Genomic DNA, 19,879 nt, shown 5'->3' with positions numbered 1-19,879 from the left:
ACTCGGCTGGATCGGAGTTCGAGGGACGTCATCGGGCTGAACGTGTGCTGAACTCGGAGGTGCCGTGCGTTCGGTACTTGATCGGTCGGATCGTGAAGACGTACGACTACATCAACCGCGTTGTGCTAACGCTTCCGCTTTCGGTCTACGAGGGTACGTGGACAACACTCTCCCCTCTTGTTGCTATGCATCACCATGATCTTGCGTGTGCGTAGGATTTTTTTTGAAATTACTACGTTCCCCAACAGGACGCCCTACCACGTGTTGTCTGGGTCCTCCTCGGTCGTAGCGCCGAAGCAAGTAAATGAGTCATCAAATCACGAAAGACCACCTTTCCTGCCGAGTACATCAGTGAAGCACGCTGGCTAGCTAGTTGGCAGAGGCTCTGGTCTTTGCCGGGAGGTAAATTTAAATATCCACCGTGGCGTTGCTCTGGTCTTTGGGTGCGGCAGGATTTTTAATTTTTTGATTGATGGGAGCAGGCGCGGTAGCAATTACTCACGATGACTCCGCCTGTAAAACCCACTGCTCCCTAATGTGAAAAGTCGTCGACTGGTGTTTTCCCATGGTGAAAACCAAAAGATTCACCCTGCTCCTCGGCTGGCTCCCTCTACCTTCCCGTAGATTGTATTGCCTTTCAGCCGTTTCACCCTCTTTACTTCCTCTCCCCATTGCTTCTACCTGGTTCCATGGTGGCACACCAAATCACGGAGTCTGAGGTGAGGCGCCTGACACAGGAGCTCCAGGCCAAGGATGCGGAGCTCAGGGCCAAGGACGTGGAGCTCCGTGAGCTCCAGGAGGATAGGAGTGCCAGGCTCCTCCTTTATGTGCGGGAGTTCACGGAGCTTCAAAAGCGCGAGGCGTCCACCACAAAGATGCTCGAGGCGTCGGTGGCGTTGCTGCAGAAAGCGGGAGATACAATAGGCGGTCAGGCGAGCCGGCTGGAGCGCGAGCACGCCGATCGTGACGAGGTCCAGGATCGCCTCAGCCACTTGGTGGACCATGTTGCCACGCACGTGTTGCGGCTGCGCGATGCCTACCGTCGTGCCAGCGCGACCATGCCGGGCGTTGGGCTAAACCCGTTCCATCACCCCATCGACTTCAACGAGCTGCGGCTTCCTGACCTGGTCTCCTTCTTCACCTATATCTTCGAGGAGCTGAGCCATCTCCGCGCGATGGTGGGGGCGGAGCTAGACAAGGAGGGGTTGCGGGCTACCATCGCCATTGCTGGGCAAATCCTCTCAGGGCTCCGTCACCGGAATCCATTCGTGCCATTGGACGCACTCTTTGACGAGCTGGCTCCCGTCAACCGGGAGCGGGCCCTGCGGGCGGTGGCACCCTGCATCACCAATATCGTGCGCCTCAAGAAGTAGAGGGAATTCGGTGGTGTTTAGGCGTCCTCTGCATGGGCATGTCCATGTCTTGGCGCAATATGACCGTTGGATCAAACTCAGATGGTGCAGATCAGTCACCGTAGCACAAAGCGTGCAGGTGTGTTTGGTTGCATTCTCATCTCAATATAGTTGTTCCCTCTTCGTGCATGCTCATCTCAGCACCCTTCTTCATGCATGCTCCTAGTGTATTTGTGTTAACCTACTAGTGTGGAATCACCCTTCATGCACTCTACCAAACACCCAAAAGTGGGTCGAGAAGGGAACTTTTGCTTAGATCCCATGCACCCTTCATACACCCTGCCTAACACTGATTCGTGCTTCATATGGTTCGTGTTCCGTGGAGTACTGTAGCACCGTACTCTCCGTGCGCTGTAGACCTAGTTCTGTTAACATTGATCTCATCGTTCATTCTCGACCGGACAATCAAAAAAGGGGTACTAAGTTACATTACTGTTCATATAGTTGACATGCGCACAACATCATTTGTTATCGTCATATCTTACTACACTAGCAACAAGATTATGTAGTACTTACGTATGAACCACTACACATGCCTAGTAGTAGGAGCACTGTGTAAGTTCAAGTGGCTACCGTGTTACGCACTCCTCTGTCGTAAGAGTGGAAACGCTTGCTGTAATCATTTTTTCTTCAGAAACAGTGGACACGCTCTACCATGCGGATCCTCCTCGACGGTCGTCGGGAACCTTGCTACTCACTTTCGCCGACATGTAGGACAACCAGCATCGGGGTCCACTAGCCATGCACTAAATTACTCCGTACTAGAGTGCCCAACTGCACGGTAGACTACGTCGATCGAAGCGCCGCAGTAATGCCCAATGAGCCGTCAAATCACAAAACCCCCACCTTTCCAGCAGTAAGTCGGACGAACGAAGCAACCATCATTTCACTCTTCTCCCTCAGCTTCCTCTCTTGAAGAAAACCCCAACTCGCTTCTCCCTCATCTTGTTCCTCATTTCTTCAAGAAAACCCCGATCTGCTTCTGCCATTGTTCTTCTCTCCCAAAGAAGGAAAGGTGAGCGCATCAATGGTGTTGATTCTGGCCAAGGCCCGGTCTTCCAACCCCAAGACTGATCCTATAACTCCCTCTCTGTTCTTCTTTTGGGTTTGTGATTATGGTTTCTTTTCCTTTATTTCTATTTGACAGTTTCTTGATGGACCCTGGAGCACCGGCCGAAGTGATGTCTATGGCTCTGGAAAAAACCTTCGAGGCTCAGGGTACGAAGAAGTGCAAGCACCCCGCCGAGACTACCGCAGACAAGCTCAAGGCCATCACCCTGTCCAAGGCGCCCTCTCTGGGATCCCTCATTTAGCAAGTCCAGGTAATATCTCTCCTTGACGATCTTTTTCTCGATCTTGATCGTGTTTTTCATCTAACACATAGTACTAGTTCTAGTAGTACAACTTTTTGGGTGATCTTGCATGTGATTTTTGTGTGCCAAATGACAGTTCTAAATTCCTCTTTTGACCAAAACATGCGAGAGGCTGACACTGATTTCTATAGATTACTTTCAACTACTTTATGAACATCAATGCTACCTTTGAAGAGAGTATATTAGCCTCAGTAACTTGTGTTATGGATATTACAAGTAATCCCTCTACTCTCATGCCTTTGAAGACATGTTCTAGTGTCATTGTTCACTCATTTTTGTGCGTATATGTAGTCTTATATGGAGTAAAATAACGAAAATCATCTTATATTTCTGAACGGAGGTAGTAATAAAATATTTGGTTTTTGTTTGAATTAGAACCAGGTCCGCGGTGGAGATGAAGTTCTCAAAGTCATGCCATGTGAACTGGAAGACCTGAGGATGAGTTCTACGGCTAAACTATCCAGCTGTTGCGTCCTTGTCGCTACGTGTCCTGAACTAGTATTTTCCTGTAGCATTGTGATAACCCACAAGTATAGGGGATCATCTGTAGCCTCTTTCGATAAGTAAGAGTGTCGAACCCAACGAGGAGCTAAAGGTAGAACAAATATTCCCTCAAGTTCTATCGACCACCGATACAACTCTACGCACGCTTAACGTTCGCTTTACCTAGAACAAGTATGAAACTAGAAGTACTTTGTAGGTGTTTTTGGATAGGTTTGGAAGATAATAAAGAGCGCGTAAATAAAAACTAGGGGCTGTTTAGGTAAAGAAGCAATAAATTTAGTATAGCGAGTGTGGAGAAGTGGTGGTAGGAGTTGCGAAATTGTCCCTAAGCAATTGACTACTTTACTAGACCGATAGCAAGTTTTATGTGGGAGAGGCCACTGCTAGCATGTCATCCCTGACTTGGAATTCTATTCACTTATGATTGGAACTATTAGCAAACATCCGCAACTACTAACGTTCATTAAGGTAAAACCCAACCATAGCATTAAGATATATTTGCCCCCCTTCAATCCCGTATGCATCAATTTCTATGCTAGGTTGAAGCTTCTGTCACTCTTGCCCTCTGATACATAGTCCTATCAACATACAACTAACCCTATGGTACGCGCGCACTCATATGATGGGCACCAAAGTACAACAACATAACCACAAGCAAATTAAACCAATCATAGCAATTCACCAATTACCGATAGGACAATGAAACTACCCAGACATCATAGGATGGCAACACATCATTGGATAATAATATGAAGCATAAAGCACCATGTTCAAGTAGAGGGTACAGTGGGTTGCGGGAGAGTGGACCGCTGTAGATAGATGGGGGAAGGTGATGGAGATGTTGGTGAAGATGACGGAGGTGTTCGTGTAGATTGTAGTGATGATGATGGCCCCGGCGGCGTTCCAGCGCCACCGGAAGAGAGGGGGAGAGAGCCCCCCTTCTTCTTCTTCTTCCTTGACCTTCTCCCTAGATGGAAGAAGGGTTTCCCCTCTGGTCCTTGGCTTCCGTGGCATGGGAGGGGCGAGAGCCCCTCCGAGATAGGATCTGTCTCTCTGTCTCTCTCTATTTCTGCGCTCCCTGATTCTAGCCTTTCACCGTTTCTTATATTCCCGGAGATTCGTAACTCCGATTGGGCTAAAATTTGAACACGATTTTATCCGGATATTGGATTTCTTGCGGCGAAAGAAGGGCACCAACCATCTTACGGGGTGGCCACGAGGGTAAGGGGCGCTCCCACCCCCCTGGGGCGTGCCCCCTGCCTCATGGCCCCCTCGGGCATCGTCTCGCGTTGATTCTTCTTCCCAAAAATCACATATATTCCAAAAAAATCTCCGTCAGTTTTTATCCCGTTTGAACTCCGTTTGATATGGATTTTCTGCGAATTCAATATGTTAGTCCCAAAAATAGTATAAAAAGTTGCCAAAAGTATATGAAAGTTGTATTATATTGGCACGGAACAATAAAAAATTATAGATACGACGGAGACGTATCAGCATCGCCAAGCTTAATTCCTGCTCGTCCTCGAGTAGGTAAATGATAAAAAGATATTTTTTGATGTGGAATGCTACCTAGTATAATCTTGATCATGTAATCTAATCATGGCATGAATATTAAGACACGAGTGATTCAAAGCAATAGTCTATCATTTGACATTAAGACAATAATACTTCAAGCATACTATTAAAGCAATCATGTCTTGTCAAAATAACATGGCCAAAGAAAGTTATCCCTACAAAATCATATGGTCTGGCTATGCTCCATCTTCACCACACAAAATATTCAAATCATGCACAACCCCGATGACAAGCCAAGAAATTGTTTCATACTTTTGACGTTCTCAAACCTTTTCAACTTTCACGCAATACATGAGCATGAGCCATGGACATAGCACTATAGGTGGAATAGAATATGATGGTGGAGGTTGTGTGGAGAAGACAAAAAGGAGAAAGTCTCAATCAACGCAGCTAATCAACGGGCTATGGAGATGCCCATCAATTGATGTCAATGTGAGGAGTAGGGATTGCCATGCAACGGATGCACTAGAGCTATAAGTGTATGAAAGCTCAAACTGAAACTAAGTGGGTGTGCATCCAACTTGCTTGCTCATGAAGACCTAGGGCATTTGAGGAAGCCCATCGTCGGAATATACACGCCAAGTTCTATAATGAAAATTCCCACTAGTATATGAAAGTGATAACTCAAGACACTCTCTATATGAAGAACATGGTGCTACTCTGAAGCACAAGTATAGTAAAAGGATAGTAACATTGTCCCTTCTCTTTTTTTCTCTCATTTTTTTATTTTTTTGTAGGCTTCTTTGGCCTCTCTCTCTTTTTTTTGGGGGGGGGGGGCTTCTCTGGCCACTTTTATTTTGATAACCTCACATGGGACAATGTTCTAATAATGATGATCATCACACTTTTATTTACTTACAACTCAATATTACAACTTGATACTAGAACAAAATATGACTCTATGTGAATGCCTCTGGCAGTGTACCAGGATGTGCAATGATCTAGCATAGTAAAGATATCAAAAAAGGACAAGCCATGAAAATATCATGCTAGCTATCTTACGATCATGCAAAGCAATATGACAATGAATGTTCAAGTCATGTATATGATGATGATGGAAGTTGCATGGCCATATATCTCGGAATGGCTATGGAATTGCCATAATATTTAGGTATGGTGGCTGTTTTGAGGAACATATAAGGAGGCTTATGTGTGATAGAGCGTATCGTATCACGGGGTTTGGATGCACCGGCAAAGTTTGCACCAACTCTCGAGGTGAGAAAGGGCAATGCACAGTATCGAAGAGGCTAGCAATGATGGAAGGGTGAGAGTGCGTATAATCCATGGACTCAACATTAGTCATAAATAACTCACATACTTATTGCAAAAATCTATTAGTCATTAAAACAAAGTACAACGCGCATGCTCCTAGGGGGATAGATTGGTAGGAAAATACCATCGCTCGTCCCCGACCGCCACTCATAAGGAAGACAATCAATAAATACCTCTTGCTCCAACTTCATTACATAACGGTTCACCATACGTGCATGCTACGGGAATCAAAAACTTCAACACAAGTATTTATACAATCCACAACTACCCACTAGCATGACTCTAATATCACCATCTTTATATCACAAAACTATTGCAAGGAAACAAACATATCATATTCAGTGATCTACAAGTTTTATGTAGGATCTTATGACTAACCATGTGAATGACCAGTTCCTGTTAACTCTCTAAATAGATATAAGTGAAGCAAGAGAGTTTAATTCTTTCTACAAAAGATATGCCCACGCTCTAACAAATATAAGTGAAGCAAAAGAGCATTCTACAAATGGCGGTTTTCGATGTGTAGGGAAACAGGCAATCCATACTTCGAATGATATAAGTGAAGCACATGAAGCATTCTATAAAGCAATACTGAAATGATATAAGTGAAGTGCAATGAGCATTCTATAAATCAACCATGGACTGTCTCATACCAGCATGGTGCATCAAAGAAAAGTGAAAACTAAATGCAAAAGACGCTCCAAGATTTGCACATATCACATGAACGAAACTAAACCGAAAGCATACCGATACTTGTTGAAGAAAGATGGGATGTCTTCCGGGGCATCCCCAAGCTTAGACGTTTGAGTCTCCTTGAATATTTACTTGGGGTGCCTTGGGAATCCCCAAGCTTGAGCTCTTCCCTCTCCTCCTTCTCCTCATATCGAGACCTCCTCGATCCTTGATCACTTCATCCACACAAAACTCAACAGAAAGTTCGGTAAGATCCTTTAGTATAATAAAGCAAATCACTACTCTAAGTACTGTTGCAAACAAATTCATATTTTGTTTTTTCATTGTATCTACTGTAATATAAATTTTCCATGGCTTAATCCACTGATAGGAATCGACAGTTTCATCAAAACAAGCAAACTATGCATCAAAAACAAAATCTGTCTTAAACAGGACAGTCTGTAGTAATCTGAAAATTCACCATACTTATAGTAATCCAAAAATTCTGAAAAAATAGGAAAAAAATTATAGAAAGACAGTGCAAAAAGTTTCAGAACCATTTGACGTTCCAGTAAAAAATGTAAAATCGCGCACTACAGCCAAAGTTTCTATTTTGCACCGCACAAACCAACAAGCAATGTAAACATCCTAAAGGCAAATCTTGGCACATTATTTTTATACTACAATGGAATTGTAAAAGGGGATAATTATTATTTTTGAAAAGTTTCTGTAATCAAGATTCACAAAGTTTCCGTGAGCATGAACAAAGTTCAAGGAGCTCCCTCACTTCTACAATGCTTGTCTCTCTCACTTTCACTTTCCTTTTTGAAATGTTTTGGGTTCCCCTCTTTATTTATTTTTGTTTTTAAACTTTATAAAAGCACTCAACAGAAATAATTGACTCTATAAAACTTCCGGGTTGTCTCCCTGGCAGCGCTTTCTTTAAAGCCATTAAGCTAGGCATAAAGTGCTCAAGTAATGGATCCACCTGGGTCCCAAGGTATATCAAAGCCAATTTTAATTAACAATGATTTGTAATTTAGTAGTGAGCACAAAGTAACATATATCAAGCAATGACGAAGTCTAACTCTCTTCCTATGCATCGGCATGTCATAAAAGAACAATTCATGCACACAAAGTAAAGGCCAATACATAGCATAAGTAGTTTCTTGCAATTTTATCTTATTGGAAACATGGAGAGTTGGAGATGTAGTTCCTCTCTCATAATAATTGCAAGTTGGGGCAGCAAGCACATGCATATTATATCTATCAAAATCATCATGTGTAGTAGTAAAACGCAACCCATCAATATAATCCTTAATAAGGGCGAACTTCTCCCATATAGTGTAGTCGGGAGAATTCAAAAAGATAATAGGACTATCATGCGTGCGTGCAATAACAACAATTTCATGTTTATCATAAGGAACTATAGCAAGTTCCTCTCCATAAGCATAATTCATATTGGCATCTTGGCCACAAGCATAGCAAGCATCATCAAAAAGGGATATTTCAAAAGACTCAACGGGATCATAACAATCATCATAGAATTCATCCTTCGGTAAATTCGAAGGGAAATTAAACAATGTATGGGATAAAGAGTTACTCTCATTAGATGGTGGGAACGGGTGATCAATCCGCTCTTCCTCCTTTTGTTCTTCGCTCTCCTCCTCATCTTTTTCATCCAATGAGCTCACAATGTCATTAATTTCTTCTTCCATAGACTCCTGCAAAATATTAGTCTCTTCTTGGACAGCGGAGACTCTCTCAATAAAATCATCAATATCAGAATTGAATTCATAATTCCCATAGAAATATTTAAGTATAGCAAAATTTTCAGGTCTATAAACAGCATCATCAAGATTTTCACACTCTTCAAACAAAGATTCAATTTCATAAGCACCCATAAAAGCAACGAATTCTTCTATTTGTTCCACATCATAGTAATCATATATACCATTAGCATAAGAAGCCTAGGTTTTATCATCATTAAATTTGCATTAAAAGGTAAGGTGTGGAGCCTTCATCCTAGAGCAACAAGTATAATCATATCTCAAGCATAGTTCCCGAGCATACCAATGCAACATATGAATTTGATCCCATAATAGTTTCCTTTTTTTAGTCAAGCGATAATCCCTAAAGTATTCACGTTGATCCAACGTGTCCCCCATTACATAATTTGGTTTTCTCCGGATTATTAAAGTAGTGCACAATATTTTTCACATAACCAGCATCGAGGGTTTTAGGAGGTTCCCCATCTCCATCAGTAGCAAGTACACCTAATTTTTTTGGTATTTCGTGTTCCATATCCATAACTAAAGATAGAGAACAACTTAGAATAGAAAATAAAAACTACTTAGTGATAAAGCAAACAAGCACACACGAGAATATTCACCGCATGCTATAACTCCCCGGCAACGGCGCCAGAAAAAGGTCTTGATAACCCACAAGTATAGAGGATCAATTGTAGCCTCTTTTGATAAGTAGAGTGTCGAACCCAACGAGGAGCTAAAGGTAGAACAAATATTCCCTCAAGTTCTATCAACCACCGATACAACTCTACGCATGCTTAATGTTCGCTTTACCTAGAACAAGTATGAAACTAGAAGTACTTTGTACGTGTTTTTGGATAGGTTTGCAAGATAATAAAGATCGCGTAAATAAAAACTAGGGGCTATTTAGGTAAAGAAGCAATAAAGTTAGTATAACGAGTGTGAAAAAGTGGTGGTAGGAGTTGCAAAATTGTCCCTAAGCAATTGACTACTTTACTAGACCGATAGCAAGTTTTATGTGGGAGAGGCCACTGCTAGCATGCCATCCCTGACTTGGAATTCTATGCACTTATGATTGGAACTATTAGCAAGCATCCGCAACTACTAACGTTCATTAAGGTAAAACCCAACCATAGCATTAAGATATATTGGTCCCCCTTCAATCCCGTATGCATCAATTTCTATGCTAGGTTGAAGCTTCTGTCACTCTTGACCTCCAATACATAATCCTATCAACATACAACTAACCCTATGGTGTGATCCACGCGCGTGCTCATATGATGGGCACCAAAGGACAGCAACATAACCACAAGCAAATTAAATCAATCATAGCAATTCACCAATTGCCGATAGGACAACGAAAATCTACTCAGACATCATAGGATGGCAACACATCATTGGATAATAATATGAAGCATAAAGCACCATGTTCAAGTAGAGGGTACAGCGGGTTGCGGGACAGTGGACCGTTGTAGATAGATGGGGGAAGGTGATGGAGATGTTGGTGAAGATGACGGAGGTGTTGGTGTAGATTGCGGTGATCATGATGGCCCCGGCGGTGTTCCGGCGCCACCGGAAGAGAGGGGGAGAGAGCCCCCCTTCTTATTCTTCTTCCTTGACCTTCTCCCTAGATGGTAGAAGGGTTTCCCCTCTGGTCGTTGGCTTCCATGGCATGGGACAGGCGAGAGCCCCTCTGAGATTGGATCTGTCTCTCTATCTCTCTCTGTTTCTGCGCTCCTTGATTTTGGCCTTTCACCGTTTCTTATATTCCCGGAGATCCGTAACTCCGATTGGGCTGAAATTTGAACACGATTTTTATCTGGATATTGGCTTTCTTGCGGTGAAAGAAGGGCACCAACCGCCTTACGGGGTGGCCACGAGTGTCATGGGCACGCCCACCCCTTGGGGCGGGCCCCCCTGCCTCGTGGCCCCCTCGGGCATCGCCTCGCGTTGATTCTTCTTCCCAAAAATCACATATATTCCAAAAAAAATCTCCACCAGTTTTTATCCCGTTTGGACTCCGTTTAATATGGAATTTCTACAAAACAAAAAACATGCAACAAACAGGAACTGGCACTGGGCACTGGATCAATATGTTAGTCCCAAAAATAGTATAAAAAGTTGCCAAAAGTATATGAAAGTTGTATAATATTGGTATGGAACAATAAAAAATTATAGATACGACGGAGACGTATCACATTGTTGCCAGGCATGTTCTCGAGGGTGTACTTCACCACAAAAATTTCCTGGCTGTGCTTTCGATTACAAAGGGTGTGGTTCTTGTAATGCTTCCTGACAAATCTGATGCGGACTGTCTTCAACGTCATGTTTATGAGTGTAAAGACCACTCTGTTAGGTTCTCCAAGGTTGACGAGATGGTGATGGTGCTGGTAGACATCTCTCATGAAGTCCATGGCCTAGTCAGCTATGCGGGGTTCATCCCATAGGTCGGTGGCAAGAAATAGTCTGCAGAGTTTAATTACTGCAACTTTGCTTGTCTGTAGTTGATGTCTACTACACAACCTTCTTCTTGTAGATGTTGTTGGGCCTCCAAGTGCAGAGGTTTGTAGGACAGTAGCAAATTTCCCTCAAGTGGATGACCTAAGGTTTATCAATCCGTGGGAGGCGTAGGATGAAGATGGTCTCTCTCAAACAACCCTGCAACCAAATAACAAAGAGTCTCTTGTGTCCCCAACACACCCAATACAATGGCAAATTGTATAGGTGCACTAGTTCGGCGAAGAGATGGTGATACAAGTGCAATATGGATGGTAGATATAGGTTTTTGTAATCTGAAATTATAAAAACAGCAAGGTAACCAATGATAAAAGTGAGCACAAACGGTATTGCAATGCTAGGAAACAAGGCCTGGGTTCATACTTTCACTAGTGCAAGTTCTCTCAACAATAATAACATAATTGGATCATATAAATATCCCTCAACATGCAACAAAGAATCACTCCAAACTCACTAATAGTGGAGAACAAATGAAGAGATTATTGTAGGGTACGAAACCACCTCAAAGTTATCCTTTCTGATCGATCTATTCAAGAGTCCGTAGTAAAATAACACGAAGCTATTCTTTCTGTTCGATCTATCATAGAGTTCGTACTAGATAACACCTTAAGACACAAATCAACCAAAACCCTAATGTCACCTAGATACTCCAATGTCAACTCAAGTATCCGTGGGTATGATTATACGATATGCATCACAAAATCTCAGATTCATCTATTCAACCAACACAAAGAACTTCAAAGAATTCCCCAAAGTTTCTACCGGAGAGTCAAGACGAAAACGTGTGCCAACCCCTATGCATAAGTTCACGGAACTCGCAAGTTGATCACCAAAACATACATTAAGTGGATCACGTGATATCCCATTGTCACCACAGATAAGCACATGCAAGACATACATCAAGTGTTCTCAAATCCTTAAAGACTCAATCCGATAAGATAACTTCAAAGGGAAAACTCAATCCATTACAAGAGAGGAGAGGAGGAGAAACATCATAAGATCCAACTATAATAGCAAAGCTCGCGATACATCAAGATCGTACCACCTCAAGAACACGAGAGAGAGAGAGAGAGAGAGATCAAACACATAGCTACTGGTACATACCCTCATCCCCGAGGGTGAACTACTCCCTCCTCGTCATGGAGAGCGCCGGGATGATGAAGATGGCCACCGGTGAGGGATCCCCCCTCCGGCAGGGTGCCGGAACAGGGTCCCGACTGGTTTTTGTTGGCTACAGAGGCTTGCGGCGGCGGAACTCCCGATCTATTCTGCTCTCCGATGTTTTTAGGGTATATGGACATATATAGGCGAAAGAAGTCAGTCAGGGGAGCCATGAGGGGCCCACGAGGGTGGGGGCACGCCTAGGGGGGTAGGGCGCGCCTCCCTGGCTCGTGGCTTCCTCGAAGCTTCCTTGACGTCTACTCCAAGTCTCCTGGATTGCTTCCATTCCAAAAATAACTCTCCCGAAGGTTTCATTCCGTTTGGACTCCGTTTGATATTCCTTTTCTTCGAAACACTAAAATAGGCAAGAAAACAGCAATTTGGGCTGGGCCTCCGGTTAATAGGTTAGTCCCAAAAATAATATAAAAGTGTATAATAAAGCCCATTAAACATTCAAAACAGAATATATAATAACACGAATACTTCATAAATTATAGATACGTTGGAGACGTATCAGCATCCCCAAGCTTAATTCCTGCTCGTCCTCGAGTAGGTAAATGATAAATGAAATAATTTATGAAGTGTGAATGCTAGCAGGTGCACAAGTTTGATCAATGATAATTTCAATCACCTTTTCTAGCATCATCATAGTAGCTCATCTCATAAAACTTTTCATGATCAAGTAACAAACTATTCACATGTTAAAGTATAGATCATAAACTTTCTTGAAAACTAACAAACCGTGTTATTAGTCATCAAACAATTACAATTCATCTTATTTTCATTAAGAGTCTATGTCAGAGCTTTGATTCAGCAAACTTCACATACTCAACTATCATTTAGTCTTTCACAATTGCTAACACTCACGTGATATTTATGGGTTCAAAGTTTTAATCAGACACAGAGAAAGATAGGGGCTTATAGATTCGCCTCCCAACCTTTTACCTCTAGGGTAATGTCAACAATAATAGTTCATGATGCCTTACATCCAATTGGATATATATATCAGGATCTTTCCAACACAATGTGCTTGCCAAAGGATAAAATGTAAAAAGGAAAGGTGAAGATCACCATGACTCTTGCATAAGGTGTAAGACAAGAATAAAAGATAGGCCCTTCGCAGAGGGAAGCAGAGGTTGTCATGTGCTTTTATAGTTGGATGCACAAAATCTTAATGCGAAAGAACGTCACTTTATATTGCCACTTGTGATAGGGACCTTTATTATGCAGTCCGTCACTTTTATTGCTTCCACATCACAAGATCGTATAAAGCTCATTTTCTCCACACTAATAGATCATACATATTTAGAGAGCAATTTTTATTGCATGCACCGATGACAACTTACTTGAAGGATCTTACTCAATCCATAGGTAGGTATGGTGGAATCTCATGGTAATACTGGTTTAAGGGATGTTCGGAAGCACAAGTAGTATCTCTACTTGGTGCAAAGAATTTGGCTAGCATGAGGTGGAAAGGCAAGCTCAGCATGTTGAATGATCCATGACAATATACTTTATTTCGGATATAAGAACACATAACCCATTACATTGTCTTCCTTGTCCAACATCAACCTTTTAGCATGTCATATTTTAATGAGTGCCCAGAATTACAAAAGATGTCCAAGATAGTATATTTATATGTGAAATCTCTCTTCCCTCAATATTCTTTCATGAATTGTTCAAGTGACCAATACAATGTTTGCTAACCTTCAATAAATTTACCACCTCTACTTCTTATATGTGAAGTCATTACTCCCCATGGATAAGCATATGAAACATATATAATTTCAGATTTATGATATTCAATCATTCAACCATTTACTCATAGGATATAAGTGAAGCACACGAGTAAATGACAAACTACTCCAAAAGATATAAGTGAAGATCAATGAGTAGTTAAATAATTATGTAGCTATGTGAAGACTCTCTCTCATTTAAGAATTTCAGATCTTGGTATTTTATTCAAACAGCAAGCAAAACAAAATAAAACGACATTTCAAGGATAGCACTCATCATGTGAAGAAGCAAAAACTTAGGCTCAACCGATACTAACCGATAATTGTTGAAGAAGAAAGGTGGGATGCCTACCGGGGCATCCCCAAGCTTAGATGCTTGAGACTTCTTGAAATATTATCTTGGGGTGCCTTGGGCATCCCCAAGCTTGAGCTTTTGTGTCTCCTTAATTCCTCTCATATCACGGTTTCCCTAAATCTCGAAAGCTTCATCCACACCAAACTCAACAAGAACTCGTGAGATAAGTTAGTATAAACCAATGCAAAAACCTTATCATTTCTACTGTAACAAATCACTAAAATTATTATTCAACATTGCATACTAAATGCCTCTGCATATTTAATACTCCTATCCTCAAATAGAATCATTAAACAAGCAAACATATGCAAACATAACAGCAATCTTCCAAAACAGTACAGTCTGTAAAGAATGCAAGAGTATCAATACTTTCCTAACTCCAAACATTATGAAAGAAAATTACCACTGTATTAAATTTATCAGAGCTTATTAGCCAAAAGGTTTCAACATTTTATCATATTCTGACTTTTCTAGAGAATTTTTGCAACAGCGGTAAACTTTCTGTTTTGAAACAGCAACATGTATACTTGCAAAATAAGCATGGTAAAGGCTATCCTTGACATTTTTATTGAAAATAAAGATGCAAAAAATTATTCTAAATAACAGCAATAAAATACTAACAAAATAAAATGACGCTCCAAGCAAAACACATATCATGTGGTGAATAAAAATATAGCTCCAAGTAAAGTTACCGATGAACGAAGACGAAAGAGGGGATGCCATCCGGGGCATCCCCAAGCTTAGGCTCTTGGTTGTCCTTGAATATTACCTCGGGGTTCCTTGGGTATCCCCAAGCTTAGGCTCTTGCCACTCCTTATTCCGTAGTCCATCGAATCTTTACCCAAAACTTGAAAACTTCACAACACAAAACTTAACAGAAAACTCGTAAGCTACGTTAGTATAAGAAAATAAAACCACTTTTGGTACTGTTATGAACTATTTATAAATTCATATTGGTGTAATATCTACTATATTCCAAATTCTCTATGGTTCATACCCTCCGATACTACTCATAGATTCATCAAAATAAGCAAACAACACAATGAAAACAGAATCTGTCAAAAACAGAACAGTCTGTAGTAATCTGCATCAAACGCAAACTTCTGGAGCTCGGAAAAATCAGCCAAAATGGGAATGCCTAGATAATTTGATTATTGATCTACTGCAATTGGAATCAGTATTTTATCACTTTCTGGTGATTTTTAACAATTGTTTTAGTGAGCAGAAAGTTTCTGTCTTTTTCAGGAAAATCAAATAATTATCATCTAAGAAGATCCTATAGGTCTTACTTGGCACAAACACTAATTAAAACATAAAACCACATCTAAACAGAGGCTAGATGAATTATTTATTACTAAACAGAACCAAAAAGCAAGAAACAAAAATAAAATTGGGTTGCCTCCCAACAAGCGCTAACGTTTAACGCCCCTAGCTAGGCATGCTGATTTCAATGATGCTCACATAAGAGATAAGAATTGAAACATAAAGAGAGCATCATGAAACACATGGCAAGCACATTTAAGTCTAACCCACTTCCTATGCATAGGGATTTTTTGAGCAACCAACTTATGGGAACAATAATCAACTAGCATAGGAAGGCAAAACAAGCATAACTTTAAAGATTTAAGCACATAGAGAGGAAACTTGATATTATTGCAATTCCTACAAGCATATATTCCTCCCTCATAATAATTTTCAGTAGCATCATGAATGAATTCAACAATATAAGCATCACATAAAGCATTATTTTCATGATCTACAAGCATATAAATTTTATTACTCTCCACAAAAGCAAATTTGTTCTCATGAATAGTAGTGGGAGCAAACTCAACAAAATAACTATCATGTGAAGCATAATCCAATTGAAAATTAAAATCATGATGACAAGTTTCATGGTTATCTTTATTCTTTAGAGCATACTTGTCATCACAATAATCATCACAAATAGGAGGCATGCTTTTATCATAATAAATTTGCTCATCAAAACTTGGGGGACTAAACATATCATCTTCATCAAACATAGCATCCCCAAGCTTGTGGCTTTGCATATCATTAGCATTATGGGCATTCAAAGAATTCATACTAACAACATTGCAATCATGATCATCATTCACATATTTTATGCCAATCATTCTATGTAATTCTTCTTCTAGTACTTGAGCACAATTTTCCTTCCGATCATTTTCAGGAAAGATATTAAAAAGATGAAGCATATCAGGCACCCTTAATTCCATTTTTTGTAGTTTTATTTTATAAACTAAACTAGTGATAGAACAAGAAACTAAATGATTCGATTGCAAGATATAAAGATATACCTTCAAGCACTCACCTCCCCGGCAACGGCGCAAGAAAAGAGCTTGATGTCTACTACACAACCTTCTTCTTGTAGACGTTGTTGGGCCTCCAAGTGCAGAGGTTTGTAGGACAGTAGCAAATTTCCCTCAAGTGGATGACCTAAGGTTTATCAATCCGTGGGAGGCGTAGGATGAAGATGGTCTCTCTCGAACAACCCTGCAACCAAATAACAAAGAGTCTCTTGTGTCCCCAACACACCCAATACAATGGTAAATTGTATAGGTGCACTAGTTCGGCGAAGAGATGGTGATACAAGTGCAATATGGATGGTAGATATAGGTTTTTGTAATATGAAATTATAAAAACAGCAAGGTAACCAATGATAAAAGTGAGCACAAACGGTATTGCAATGCTAGGAAACAAGGCCTAGGGTTCATACTTTCACTAGTGCAAATTCTCTCAACAATAATAACATAATTGGATCATATAAATATCCCTCAACATGCAACAAAGAGTCACTCCAAAGTCACTAATAGCTGAGAACAAACGAAGAGATTATTGTAGGGTACGAAACCACCTCAAAGTTATCCTTTCTGATCGATCTATTCAAGAGTCCATAGTAAAATAACACGAAGCTATTCTTTCCGTTCGATCTATCATAGAGTTCGTACTAGAATAACACCTTAAGACACAAATCAACCAAAACCCTAATGTCACCTAGATACTCCAATGTCACCTCCAGTATCTGTGGGTATGATTATACGATATGCATCACATAATCTCAGATTCATCTATTCAACCAACACAAAGAACTTCAAAGAATTCCCCAAAGTTTCTACCGGAGAGTCAAGACGAAAACGTGTGCCAACCCCTATGCATAAGTTCACGGAACTCACAAGTTGATCACCAAAACATACATCAAGTGGATCACGTGGTATCCCATTGTCACCACAGATAAGCACAAGCAAGACATACATCAAGTGTTCTCAAATCCTTAAAGACTCAATCCGATAAGATAACTTCAAAGGGAAAAATCAATCCATTAAAAGAGAGGAGAGGGGGAGAAACATCATAAGATCCAACTATAATAGCAAAGCTCGTGGTACATCAAGATCGTACCACCTCAAGAACACGAGAGAGAGAGAGAGAGAGAGAGATCAAACACATAGCTACTGGTACATACCCTCAGCCCCGAGGGTGAACTACTCCCTCCTCGTCATGGAGAGCGCCGGGATGATGAAGATGGCCACCGGTGAGGGATCCCCCCACCGGCAGGGTGCCGGAATAGGGTCCCGATTGGTTTTTGCTGGATATAGAGGCTTGCGGTAGCGGAACTCCCGATCTATTCTGCTCTCCGATGTTTTTAGGGTATATGGACATATATAGGCGAAAGAAGTCGGTCAGGGAAGCCACGAGGGGCCCACGAGGGTGGGGGGCGCGCCCAGGGGGTAGGGCGCGCCTCCCTGCCTCGTGGCTTCCTCGAAGCTTCCCTGACGTCTACTCCAAGTCTCCTGGATTGCTTCCGTTCCAAAAATAAGTCTCCCGAAGGTTTCATTCCGTTTGGACTCCGTTTGATATTCCTTTTCTTCGAAACACTGAAATAGGCAAGAAAACAGCAATTTGGGCTGGGCCTCCGGTTAATAGGTTAGTCCCAAAAATAATATAAAAGTGCATAATAAAGCCCATTAAACATTCAAAACAGAATATATAATAGCATGAATACTTCATAAATTATTGATACGTTGGAGACGTATCAGTAGTAAGTACTATTGTTCAGTACTTGATTTGTGTGTGTGAACCCTGTATTGTTTAGTACTGCCGCTTTTGTTGTGTGGTGAGTCCTGAGAACAGTCTATGTTAATGTCTGACCACTCAATTCAGTTTGTATATTTTGAAGTATCCAGATCATCTTTTTTGTGAGGACGGTTTATCAATTATGGTTACACTCCAATATCTGTATGCATTGCAGGGTTTATCGCACCCACCAGGATTTCCAATCCCATGGATGTTCGGTCCATATGATTTGTCACGACCTTTTGGACTGTCCTGCTTGTGGGGGTAAGCGGGGGCCCTGCATGCCACGCGTAATTGGACGATCAATCTTCTGTTTAGAACTTGAACATAGTGATTTCCTGGTAAGGATTCACTCGTGTCACATCAAGTAATTCTTATTGATTTGCTGTCTAAATCATATTGATTTAATGTCATGTTTTCTTACTGTTGCTGCAATTTTACGATGCAGGTTTTGACATGTGACATTCGTCACAGAATAAACCATTTGGTTTGCTCTATGATGGTTATTTTTGCAGGTTTCACTTCTTATGTCGTGTCAGTAACGAAGGCACTGTCCATCACTTATATTAGTGGACACAATTGGATCAGTTTGTTGTCTGAGTACAATCTGAAGCCCTATGATGAACTACAGTTTGGTTTAACAAACACGCCACAATTAGTCCTTCTCGTGTTTAAAAGAAATGAAGAAAAAGACTGGATCAAGGTCACGGAGCCTAGTCAAGTTAGAAAGCTGATCATAGCAGACCAGAGACGATCCCTGTTGTCTCGCACATCGGTGCCACCTTCAGCAACGGATCGAGCACTGGCACCTTCTCCGACGACACTTGCTCTAGCACTGACAGCGGCAGCAGCTCAGTCTGATCCACCTAAGGATTGGGCACTGACCGCGTCAGCGGATCAGGCTGATCCACCGGAGGATCGGGCATCGACACCGGCACCTGCTCCGACACCGGCACCGGCTCCACAAGGAGCACCATCTCTGGCAGCAGCAGCAGCACTACCAGTCGCACCGACACGGGAACCAACAACGGCTTCGGCACCTGCACCAACACTTGAAGTTGCACTTGCATCTGCTCCAGCCCGTGCAGCGGCAACGAAACCAGAAGCTGCACCGGCTACAAACTGGGCTACAGTTCACACTGCATATACCAAAGTCCTTACAAAAACCGACATCTCCCCCTTCTTGGTAAGCATTGGCCACCCAAGTGCTTCGTTCTTTTTTCTTTCCATGTTGTTTCACATGATTCACTATGTTGATCTAACTATTTGTGTATGTCTTCTTGTTTGCAAACAGAGAATTCCTAGAGCAACGAGGGAGTCGTTCAACAATCCGGGCAACCGTGACCAAGTTTCTCTTATCATGCGCAACCTTGGTGTGAATGAACCTGCTCAATATACCGCAAGTACAAAGGATGGTCGCATGATGATTGATGCTAAAGCATGG

This window comes from Triticum aestivum, chromosome 7D (assembly GCF_018294505.1).
Source record: "Triticum aestivum cultivar Chinese Spring chromosome 7D, IWGSC CS RefSeq v2.1, whole genome shotgun sequence".
NCBI lineage: Eukaryota > Viridiplantae > Streptophyta > Magnoliopsida > Poales > Poaceae > Triticum > Triticum aestivum.
The sequence above is the reverse complement of the archived record's forward strand: the minus strand, read 5'-3'. Positions refer to the sequence as shown.